Source organism: Oncorhynchus tshawytscha, linkage group LG15, assembly GCF_018296145.1.
Source record: "Oncorhynchus tshawytscha isolate Ot180627B linkage group LG15, Otsh_v2.0, whole genome shotgun sequence".
In the NCBI taxonomy this organism is placed as follows: Eukaryota; Metazoa; Chordata; class Actinopteri; order Salmoniformes; family Salmonidae; genus Oncorhynchus; species Oncorhynchus tshawytscha.
Window position 1 is genome coordinate 31,433,194 of NC_056443.1, and position 12,001 is coordinate 31,445,194.

At 46.3% G+C, this 12,001-nt stretch overlaps 1 protein-coding gene across 1 annotated transcript in view; it reads left to right on the forward strand.

The window, feature by feature from the left end:
- LOC112237317 (suppressor of hairless protein homolog) overlaps positions 1 to 12,001 on the forward strand; it is a 95,878-nt gene that overhangs the window by 38,836 nt on the left and 45,041 nt on the right. The window contains exon 2 of the mRNA XM_042298469.1: positions 10,609 to 10,646. The gene's annotated coding sequence lies outside the window, so the exon portion shown is untranslated. The remainder of the gene's footprint in view (positions 1 to 10,608; positions 10,647 to 12,001) is intronic.

Below are 12,001 nucleotides of genomic sequence, written 5' to 3' on the forward strand. Positions count from 1 at the left end.
GAAGTCCACAAGCCTGCTCTTACCACAGTTCATCATATCTCTAGCTGTGGATTTCTCCTACCACCCATGTCTACACAAAGGTATGAGTGAGAGGTTGGGTAATTACAGGGTTGTAGAGAGAGAGAGAGAGAGAGAGAGAGCCAGTCAGCCCTCAGGTATTGAAATCAAACACCTCTAATCCTCCTAAGTGTTGTTCTCCCCTGCACAACCCCTCCAGGCCCCAACGGGTGTTGAGCGCTCGTAGATTCATAAGCTATTCTGCACGCTGGTACACTCAGACGAGAGTGCTCTGAAATCGGAGTAGATAGCCAAAGTGAATTTACGAATGCACCCTTAGCAAAGGGCTCTGACTAGGGGGTCTCTACGCTGGGCTCTGACTAGGGGGTCTCTACGCTGGGATCTGACTAGGGCGTCTCTACGCTGGGATCTGACTAGGGCGTCTCTACGCTGGGATCTGACTAGGGCGTCTCTACGCTGGGATCTGACTAGGGCGTCTCTACGCTGGGATCTGACTAGGGCGTCTCTACGCTGGGATCTGACTAGGGCGTCTCTACGCTGGGATCTGACTAGGGCGTCTCTACGCTGAGATCTGACTAGGGCGTCTCTACGCTGGGATCTGACTAGGGCGTCTCTACGCTGGGATCTGACTAGGGCGTCTCTACGCTGGGATCTGACTAGGGCGTCTCTACGCTGGGATCTGACTAGGGCGTCTCTACGCTGGGATCTGACTAGGGCGTCTCTACGCTGGGATCTGACTAGGGCGTCTCTTCGCTGGGATCTGACTAGGGCGTCTCTACGCTGGGATCTGACTAGGGCGTCTCTACGCTGGGATCTGACTAGGGCGTCTCTCACATGCTGACCCGACCGGACTTGTCGCGTGCGCAAGCGCCGCAAAATAAATGTAGAAATCCATGTTATTTAATTATCGCACCCACACTGCTCGCACACGACAACGAGCGTCTCCGACGCAAAGGGCTAAAATAGAAGTCATTCCTATTTCTGACACAGATTGTGTGTTCTTGGTGTTCTTTCACCTCTCATCTACCACCAATACATCAATACATCATGTCACCTACCACCAATACATCGTGTCACCTCTCACCTACCACCAATACATCGTGTCACCTCTCACCTACCACCAATACATCATGTCACCTACCACCAATACACTGTCACCTCTCACCTACCACTAATACATCGTGTCACCTCTCACCTACCACTAATACATTGTGTCACCTCTCATCTACCACCAATACATCGTGTCACCTCTCATCTACCACCAATACATCGTGTCACCTCTCACCTACCACCAATACATCATGTCACCTCTCACCTACCATCAATACATCAATCACCTACCACCAATACATCATGTCACCTCTCATCTACCACCAATACATCGTGTCACCTCTCATCTACCACCAATACATCGTGTCACCTCTCATCTACCACCAATACATCAATACATCATGTCACCTCTCTCTACCACCAATACATCATGTCACCTCTCACCTACCACCAATACATCATGTCACCTCTCACCTACCACCAATACATCATGTCACCTCTCACCTACCACCAATACATCATGTCACCTCTCACCTACCACCAATACATCATGTCACCTCTCACCTACCACCAATACATCATGTCACCTCTCACCTACCACCAATACATCATGTCACCTCTCACCTACCACCAATACATCATGTCACCTCTCATCTACCACCAAGACATCATGCCACCTCTCATCTACCACCAATACATCAATGCATCATGTCACCTACCACCAATACATCGTGTCACCTCTCATCTACCACCTATATATCAATACATCATGTCACCTACCACCAATACACTGTGTCACCTCTCACCTACCACCAATACATCATTGAACCTACCATTAATACATCGTGTCACCTCTCACCTACCACTAATACATCGTGTCACCTCTCACCTACCACCAATACATCGTGTCACCTCTCACCTACCACCAATACATCGTGTCACCTACCACCAATACACTGTGTCACCTCTCACCACTAATACATCGTGTCACCTCTCACCTACCACTAATACATCGTGTCACCTCTCACCTACCACTAATACATCGTGTCACCTCTCATCTACCACCAATACATCGTGTCACCTCTCATCTACCACCAATACATCAATACATCATGTCACCTCTCATCTACCACCAATACATCATGTCACCTCTCACCTACCACCAATACATCATGTCACCTCTCAACTACCACCAATCATCAATACATCATGTCACCTACCACCAATACATCGTGTAACCTCTCATCTACCACCAATACATCATGCCACCTCTCATCTACCACCTTACATCATGTCACCTCTCACCTACCACCAATACATCGTGTCACCACTCACCTACCACCAATACATCATGCCACCTCTCACCTACCACCAATACATCATGTCACCTACCACCAATACACTGTGTCACCTCTCAACTACCACCAATACATCATGTAACCTACCACTAATACATCGTGTCACCTCTCACCTACCACTAATACATCGTGTCACCTCTCTCTACCACCAATACATCATGTCACCTCTCATCTACCACCAATACATCATGTCACCTCTCACCTACCACCAATACATCATGTCACCTCTCATATGCCACCTCTCATCTACCACCAATACATCAATACATCATGTCACCTACCACCAATACATCGTGTCACCTCTCACCTACCACAATACATTGTGCCTCCTCTCATCTACCACCAATACATCTGTCACCTCTCATCTACCACCAATACATCATGTCACCTACCACCAATACACCATGTCACCTCTCTCTACCACCAATACATCATGTCACCTCTCACCTACCACCAATACATCATGTCACCTCTCACCTACCACCAATACATCATGTCACCTCTCACCTACCACCAATACATCATGTCACCTCTCACCTACCACCAATACATCATGTCACCTCTCATATGCCACCTCTCATCTACCACCAATACATCAATACATCATGTCACCTACCACCAATACATCGTGTCACCTCTCACCTACCACAATACATTGTGCCTCCTCTCATCTACCACCAATACATCGTGTCACCTCTCATCTACCACCAATACATCATGTCACCTACCACCAATACACCATGTCACCTCTCACCTACCAAATACATCATGTCACCTCTCACCTACCACCAATACATCGTGTCACCTCTCACCTACCACCAATACATCATGTCACCTCTCACCTACCACTAATACATCGTGTCACCTCTCTCTACCACCAATACATCATGTCACCTCTCATCTACCACCAATACATCATGTCACCTACCACCAATACATCATGTCACCTCTCACCTACCACCAATACATCATGTCACCTCTCACCTACCACCAATACACCGTGTCACCTCTCACCTACCACAATACATCATGTCACCCCTCACCTATCAATATCAAACACATTTCCCCAAGCTAAAGGTTAACCTAATTTCTACTGTGATAAAGCCGGCCTCCCTGAGACATTTGGCTTCAATGGGTTTCATTCAGACATTTGTGACCATCCCGCTGACACTAAATGTGGAAGACTGTTGGAAGCCTCTTGATATTGCTTTTAGGGGCTTTTACATGCAACACATTCAATTGGTAGACAATGATTCCCCCCCACAAGTCACCGCACCCCCTGGATGGCTGACAGACTTGACCTCCGACCCGGGGGCGGGGGTTGGTCTTAATGAAGTCCTCGTCTGTCGTCAGACGAACAGAGCAGAGCACAGGGGACACCAATCAAAGCCCTGCACCCTGACCATTAGGATGACAAGTCTGAGTCCTCAGGATGTTGTGTTCAGTGTAATACCAACAGGAATAATGTGTGTGTGTGTGTGTGTTTTTCAACTGATTATTAGCTAAGAGATGGGCGGGTGCTGTCATGACCGTCACCAGAGCTTGGTGAGGATTTGGAGATTAGAGGCCCCACTGTCATCAATGTTGTTCAACCATATTCAGGCTCTTCTGAGCCCCTCCAGTCTACCACACAGTCACAGAAATTAGCCAAGCTAGATGTCTTGTGTTGATGACTCACCATTGGTGTTCTTTCATTTGGGTAACGCGTTGTTCTGAAGAATCCGATCATACGATGCCATGCAGTGTGTTAGTACGTTTCTCTGCAATGGCATCTCTACTCTCTCCTACTGACTCTGATGCGTCTGTGTGTTGTGTTGTGTTTTATTTTATTTTATCAAGGACCCTAACTTATCTTGTCAGTGTCTGTCTGCTTCCTATTGAACCTCTAAAAGCATGAGGAAGTTATTGTGCCAAACCCAGCATTGACCTTCTCGTGCTAAACCTACGTGTGTGTGGCTTTTCAGAATGTCATTCAGCCTGCCATGCACTGTGAGGTAGGGGGAAGTACAGCCAGGTCAGTCATCACACAGTGACACTAGTGACTTATTGACCCCGCTTTACATAAATGACTGTCATCGTCTTTTACCCTGGTGACCTTGTGCACCGCTACGGATGCTTGGTGGACAGTCCACTGCTCATACACTTCCCGGTGCAGTAGATGGCAAGAAGCATTCATTCATATCCTTACTAGGTCCAGGTGGGAGTTTTGGCCGGAGGAAACGGTGGTGATCTCACTCTCACTTCCTGTTGGAAAAGAGAGAGTCAGGACTTCCTGTTGGAAAAGAGAGAGTCAGGACTTCCTGTTATTATGAAGGCCTGAGTATTTTTTTATGTGGAACTACCGTTTGGCTTGATTAGTTGTGTTAAAATGGAAGTACATAGACCTAGTGACCTATGGTGGTGCTGCCCTCTGCTTGCCAGGACTATTGGCAGGTCCACAGATGCACCAAGTCAGAATCAGGATCCTTTGGTTCTTCTGTGGGATGTTACATTGATCCCCAGCGAAGACCACATGCACTAGGTTGTGTTCTGCTTGGTCAATAGGTTGTCCCCAGCTGTGTACATTCCAACACTTCTGTGTTTTATTTCCCTGTCCTAATTAACTGTATATAGACTGAAGAACAGCAACACTGTCTGGCCGGGGAAGTTGTCTCTGTGTAAATGAACTCCCAAAAAGCAGAATGTACTGCAGACTCAACCAGTTGTAGTGAGGAGGCGGGAGGAAGTGAGAGAGTGATAGCGGAGGGAGAGAAACAGAAACCCCAGTTTGGACAGAGCTTCCTTTTCCTCTATTGGCCTCCTCTCTGAAGAGGTGGAAATGTCACCAACAGACCAGACATCTATTTTTTATTCTTATTTCCTTTCTTCCCCCTCTCTCCCTCCCTCCAGTGTCCACCAGCCGGGGTTAGCCTGTTTTGCTGCACTCGTCCAGACAGAAAAATATGTCTGGACGAGTGCAGCAATGTCTCGACGTACGCTAGCTAGAGCTCTTGGGGTCGTCAAGTGTTTTGATTGACAGCTGGCTATTTTTAATCCCTGTGTGCCATTGGGCCTCTGAAGCCAGGAAGTGAACCCAGCTGGCTGAAGGACAGAAAGGCAGACCTCTTTCTGAATAGAAGTGTAAATGAAGGTATGATAGCCTAGTGGTTAGAGTGTAGGGGGGGCAGGTAGCCTAGTGGTTAGAGTGTAGGGGCGGCAGGTAGCCTAGTGGTTAGAGTGTAGGGGAGGCAGGTAGCCTAGTGGTTAGAGTGTAGGGGAGGCAGGTAGCCTAGTGGTTAGAGTGTAGGGGAGGCAGGTAGCCTAGTGGTTAGAGTGTAGGGGAGGCAGGTAGCCTAGTGGTTAGAGCGTTGGGTCAGTAACCAAATGGTTGCTATATCGAATCCCCGAGCTGACAAGGTAAAAATCTGTCGTTCTGCCCCTGAACAAGGCAGTTTAACCCACTGTTCCTAGGCCGTCATTCTAAATAATAATTTGTTCTTAACTTATTTGCCTAGTTAAAACAGGTGTAATTTTTAAAGTCTACCTCCACCTCAACTTCACGAATCTAAATTGGTTTTGGACCTCTGACACGCTGAGTGTGTTCCTCCCCTTTTCTTGTTATTTTCTTAGCTGATGCTTGTGGTGGTTCACTAGGCCTATTTAAAGATTGCGCTGGAAAATCCCCCACACAAATAAGCGATCAAGCAAACCAATAAATGGTGTGTGTGTGTGTGTGTGTGTGTGTGTGTGTGTGTGTTTGCAGTCTGTACATAGAGCTGTGAAGACACGGCTGTGGTTTTTCCTGGAACTTGGTTTTCACACTAAGCGCTGCGATGGCCAGACACACCATCTCTAAGCTATGCCTCAGAGATAGCAATGTCATGACGTTTCCCTCTTTGGGTACAGCGAGCACCTCTCTGCTGCGACCTCAGGTCGTAAATTCCTGGTGGAGATTATCTCCTCATGGCCACAGTATAGAGAGGCATGAAGTTTCATAGAGGGAACAAAAGAATTTCTTCCACCTCACAGAACTTGAGGTCCGAACAACATTTATGTTCTGGAGAAGGCATAAAAGTTCGGTGAAGAATCCAGCTACGAACTGGTCCGTTTGGTACAATTTTGTGAAACTCATGGGAGACAATACGGCCACATTAATGCTGTTTATATAATAGCCTCAGTTATGAGGCTTGCATCTAATTGCTGTACAGGATGAATGAGGAAAAATGATTTGTGAACTATTTGTGAAATTATGTGATGCTATGTAATGATGTAATGTGAGAGAATTGTATTTCTGTGTAAAGTTTCACTTACGTCACTGGCACGCCTGGCGTCATGAGACAGCCTTTTTCTGCTCTTCCGAATAAAACCCCCACCTTGAGAATTTCTCATGTTTCTCTCAATTACGATAGGACAAGGTTTGCAGACCAGCTTACCTCGATAACGAGAGGGCCAAGGTTTGAGACCAGCCTGCTGAATCTTTTAACCATCCCACGTGGTTAAACTCTTAGACTATCGATACCGACAGAATAAGAACAAATCTTTGATATTAATTACTAGTCTGCAGCTAGGAATTCGGTATCATTGAACTTGAAGAACGACAACTGCCGAAACATCCATTCAACAACAACATCGCTGAATGTTACTCTGAAGTATCCATTCTGACCACGGCAGAGAGAGGGAGACGGACAATTCTACAAAAGAAACAAACTTTTCACCAGCGATCAAGACGACACTGAGCGTAAATATATATATTGATTGCAATTGTTCCTGAATGAGTGAGCGGTTCATGTGCAAAGGATTAGCATTTCAATTGTTATAATTATCAACTCTGTAGTGACTCAGTTGACCCCCCCCACTCCCCATTTTGTCTAACAAGCTGCCATGCCGGTTTAGACCACTAGGCACATTCCCCTATCATTTCTTGAAACCATATTTACTTTGTTTGTTTGTGTGTGCACTTCTGTGATTATTTAGTTAATTGTGTTAAATAATTTATTTATGAACTGATGTATGGATGACTCATAGTGAAGACTGGGTTAGTGCAGATAACCAACCATTTACAACATTTGAAATGAGACTAACTTGAGAGAGAGAATAATTGAGTAATCAGAAGACTAATTGATCAGATATTTAAAATATCTGAAAAGTTGTATTAGGAAAATTATAACTTTTGTAATCTGAATATTTTCCTCGGTGCCCCGACTTCCTAGTTAATCACAGTTACATGATTAATCAGTTTAATCGCGTAATAATAATTAGAGTCATTTGATAAAATAAGTCTTCAGTTTAATGATGCCGAAGACACGACAGCAACAAAGCTGAAATCTCTACCAATCTCCATTTGAGATTCAACTTTTCTGTGCTTTCTCCAATGTCTCCTTTTTGCGTTTTTGAAACCAGTTTTATACCAGAGAAGTTTAGTTGTGTGTGAGAGATTTACAATGTTATCACCGTAGCTGGCCTGAGCATGATGCTGATATTTAGGTAAGTGTTTGTGGTGATGATTGCAGCGAAGTTTGACCATGGTGTTGAGCAACCCTTTAGCCTTCTATAAAGCAGGAACTTGCCTGTTTTTTATTTTTTAGAAAGATAAGCTTGAAATGGACTTGGTCCAACGCATATTCAAGTTTTTAGCTTTCTTTAATAATCCAGAAAGTCAACAATTATTTCTGGTTTCTTTAACTCATTGTCTATTTCCGTTCTTCTCCCTTCTTTCTCTGTCCTCTTTCGCTCCACATTCAAATATCTCCCTTGCAATTATCTCCTCTCATCTTATAGAGGCCCCCCTCCCAGGACTGGGGGATAAGGGAGAGAAGGACACAGGGATGCAAACTAGTCACCTTTTGGCGAAATTCGCCGTTCTGTATCCAAAATAGGTGACCTATGTGATTTGTGTAGATCCGATGAGAAAAGTTTGGGTGGGGTGGCTTTGGGTGACTACTGACTGTATGCCAATGAGTGATGCGCATTTGGAGCAATACTGGCTGTATCCAAGGCTCAGCCAATCAGGATGCTAAGAGCAGTCCCAGAGCAGGGCCTTACAGGATGCTAAGAGCAGTCCCAGAGCAGGGCCTTACAGGATGCTAAGAGCAGTCCCAGAGCAGGGCCTTACAGGATGCTAAGAGCAGTCCCAGAGCAGGGCCTTACAGGATGCTAAGAGCAGTCCCAGGGCAGGGCCTTACAGGATGCTAAGAGCAGGGGCCTTACAGGATGCTAAGAGCAGGGCCTTACAGGATGCAAAGAGCAGGGCCTTACAGGATGCTAAGAGCAGGGCCTTACAGGATGCTAAGAGCAGGGCCTTACAGGATGCTAAGAGCAGGGCCTTACAGGATGCTAAGATACTGTAGATGGATGGATGAAGGGGGAGGAGTTATCCTTGGTGTTCCAGGTTCAGACTGCTAATACGTCAAGTTTCCCCATGTGATGCCTGGCAGTGTTGTGATACATTACCCCCTGTGATACCCTGGCAGTGTTGTGATACATTACCCCCTGTGATACCCTGGCAGTGTTGTGATACATTACCCCCTGTGATACCCTGGCAGTGTTGATACATTACACCCTGTGATACCTGGGCAGTGTTGTACATTACCCCTGAGTGTTGTGACACATTACCCCCTGTGATACCTGGGCAGTGTTGTGATACATTACCCCCTGTGATACCTGGGCAGTGTTGTGATACATTACCCCCTGTGATACCTGGGCAGTGTTGTGATACATTACCCCCTGTGATACCCTGGCAGTGTTGTGTTAAAAGAAATAGCTTGAGAAGAAAAAGTTGTGTTGGTAGGATAGAAATGACTGTGATGTGTTCCTATGATGTCGTTGTTGTAAAATAAACAGGTCTCTTTTCTGGTATGACTATAGCTGTGACATCACGTGTTTAAAGGTTGTTTTCACAGATGACTTATGTGAAATGTTTTGCGGCTCATGTTTCAAAGTTTAAGGTGAGATCACCTGGTTTAGCATTTCTCTCTCTCTCATTTCAATTTCAATTCAATTTAAGGGGCTTTATTGGCATGGGAAACAAATGTTTACATTGCCAAAGCAAGTGAAATAGACAATAAACAAAGGTGAAATAATTGTTATTGTTTAACAGTAACCATTACACCACTCACAAAAGTTCCAAAAGAATAAAGCCATTTCAAATGTCATTATGTCTATATACAGTGTTGTAACAATGTGCAAGTAGTTAGTGGTGTTTCTTCTACACTGGTTGCCCTTTTCTTGTGGCAACGGGTCACAAATCTTGCTGCTGTGATGGCACCTTGTGGTATTTCACCGAGTAGATATGGGAGTTTATCAAACTTGGATTTGTTTTCGAATAGTTTGGATCTGTGTAATCTGAGGGAAATATGTCTCTCTAATATGGTCATACATTTGGCAGGAAGTTAGGAATTGCATCTCAGTTTCCACCTCATTTTGTGGGCAGTGTGCACATAGCCTGTCTGCCTATGGCGACCTTTCACTCGCTCTCTCCCCCTCTATTTCTTTCTCTTCTCCCTCATCTCTCCTTTCTCTTCTCCCTCATCTCTCCTTTTCTCTCTCTCTTTTCTCCCTCATCTCCTCTCTCTTCTCCCCCTCATCTCTCCCTCATCTCTCCCTCTCTCTCTCTCTCTCTCTCTCTCCCTCTCTCTCTCCTCCCTCATCTCTCCCTTCTCTCTCTCTCTCTCCCCTCATCTCTCTCTCTCTCCCTCTCTCTCTCTCCCTCATCTCTCTCCTCCTCATCTCTCTCTCTGCTTCCCTCTCTCTCTCTCTCTTCTCTCTCTCTCTCCCCTTCTCTCTCTCTTCTCTCTCTCCCTCTCTCTCTTCTCCCTCTCTCTCCCTTCTCTCTCTCTTCTCATCTCTTCTCTCTCATCTTCCCTCTCCCTCCTCCTTTCTTTCTCCCTTCTTCTCTCTCCTCTCTCTCTTCTCTCTCCCTTCTCTCCCCCTCTCTCTCCTCCCTCTCTCTCCTCCCTCCTCTCTCTCTCTCCCTTCTCTCTCCCTTCCTTCTCCCTCTCTCTCTCCCGCTCTCTCTTTCTCTGTGTTAAGGTGTCCGTCCTCGCCACCTGTCTGTGTTTGGCCACTGTGTCACATGGTCTCATGCTGCTGCAGCCGCCTCTCTGTCTCTGTGTCTGTAACCAGGTGTGCTTTTTCATCTCCTACCTGGTGTGTGTGTGTGTGTGTGTTTAGCTGCGTACTCAAGTTTTGGTCTCTTTCTCTGCAGGAAGTTTGGGAGCGCCCTCAACCACAGCGCCTAACAAGGTGAGTACACACACACACACACACACACACATTTCAGTATGCTTGTTTTATTCACAGACCGTTCAACAGGGCTTGTTATGATTAGGGGTGAGATGAGGCCAGGAGACTGGTCTCAGCAGTGTTAGGTCTGTGGGTCCTTTGGTCAGTCAGCCTGGAGAGAGCGAGAGAGAGGAGGATATTTGTGTGTGCCTGTCAAATCAAATCAGATGTTATTGGTCACAGACACGTGGTTAGCAGATGTTATTGTGAGTGTAGCAAAATTATTTTGCTTCTAGATCCGACAGTGCAGCAATATCCAGGTAATATTTAAAAATTCCACAACAAAATCTGATATCTAACACAATCCACAACCACATCTGATATCTAACACAATCCACAACGTATACATGCCGCTCCAAGGGGAAAATGGGCGGTTGAGCATTCTCTGGAACATACAAGCGTAGTTTTGGAGGGGGCCCTGGCCTCTCCCCCTCTTGATCTCTCCCCCTCTGCATTCACCGAACACTTGTTACCGAGGATTGGGAGAAAGACACTGTGGTGAGTTTAGAGATGTTGTCTATGAAAGGTGTGTGCGGCTGTGTGCGTGTGTGTGTGTGTGCGGCTGTGTGTGTGTGTGTGCGGCTGTGTGTGTGTGCGTGTGCGGCTGTGTGCGTGTGCGGCTGTGTGTGTGTGCGTGTGCGGCTGTGTGTGTGCGGCTGTGTGTGTGTGCGCGGCTGTGTGTGTGTGTGTGCGGCTGTGTCTGTGTTGCGGTTACCCCATAGCGTGGCCCTGTTGATTTTAGTTTGGCAGTGACGGGGGCAGCTAAAAGCCAGGATCCTCCAGGGGCTGCTAAGTCTCGGGTCCTTCAGGGCCCCACTGTCAGCCAGGCTGTTCCACTGTTCAGCTGATACAAAGCACACTGTAGGCTGCTTGAAATGCTGCCTGGCTTTGTTGCAGGGGAAACTTCAGAGACACTTGAGACTCATTCTGAAAATGAAAATCTATAATAAATGCTGTGAGATCTGACTCAATTTTACACTCACCTGTAGGCTATATGAATGTAGGCCGTATTTATTGTCATGTGATTTTAATGAACTAGAATGTGCCTGACGTCACAAATTAAGTTGACATGGGGGGGGGGTCAGTTTCCTCTGACAGGCAATTCTCAGCCCATTGTGCCTTAATGACATGCTGACTGACGTGAATGTCTGTTAATGTTTTCATTTAACCCACGGGTCCTGGGTTGAGGACGCGTGTCATGTCCCCTTTGTGATCCAAAGGGACTCGAGGACTCTTTGTGTTTCCTGTGTGTGTGTACCTTTTTTGACTTTGTGTGTGTTTGCATGTGTGTGTGCCCGCATTTGACCCTGTGTGTG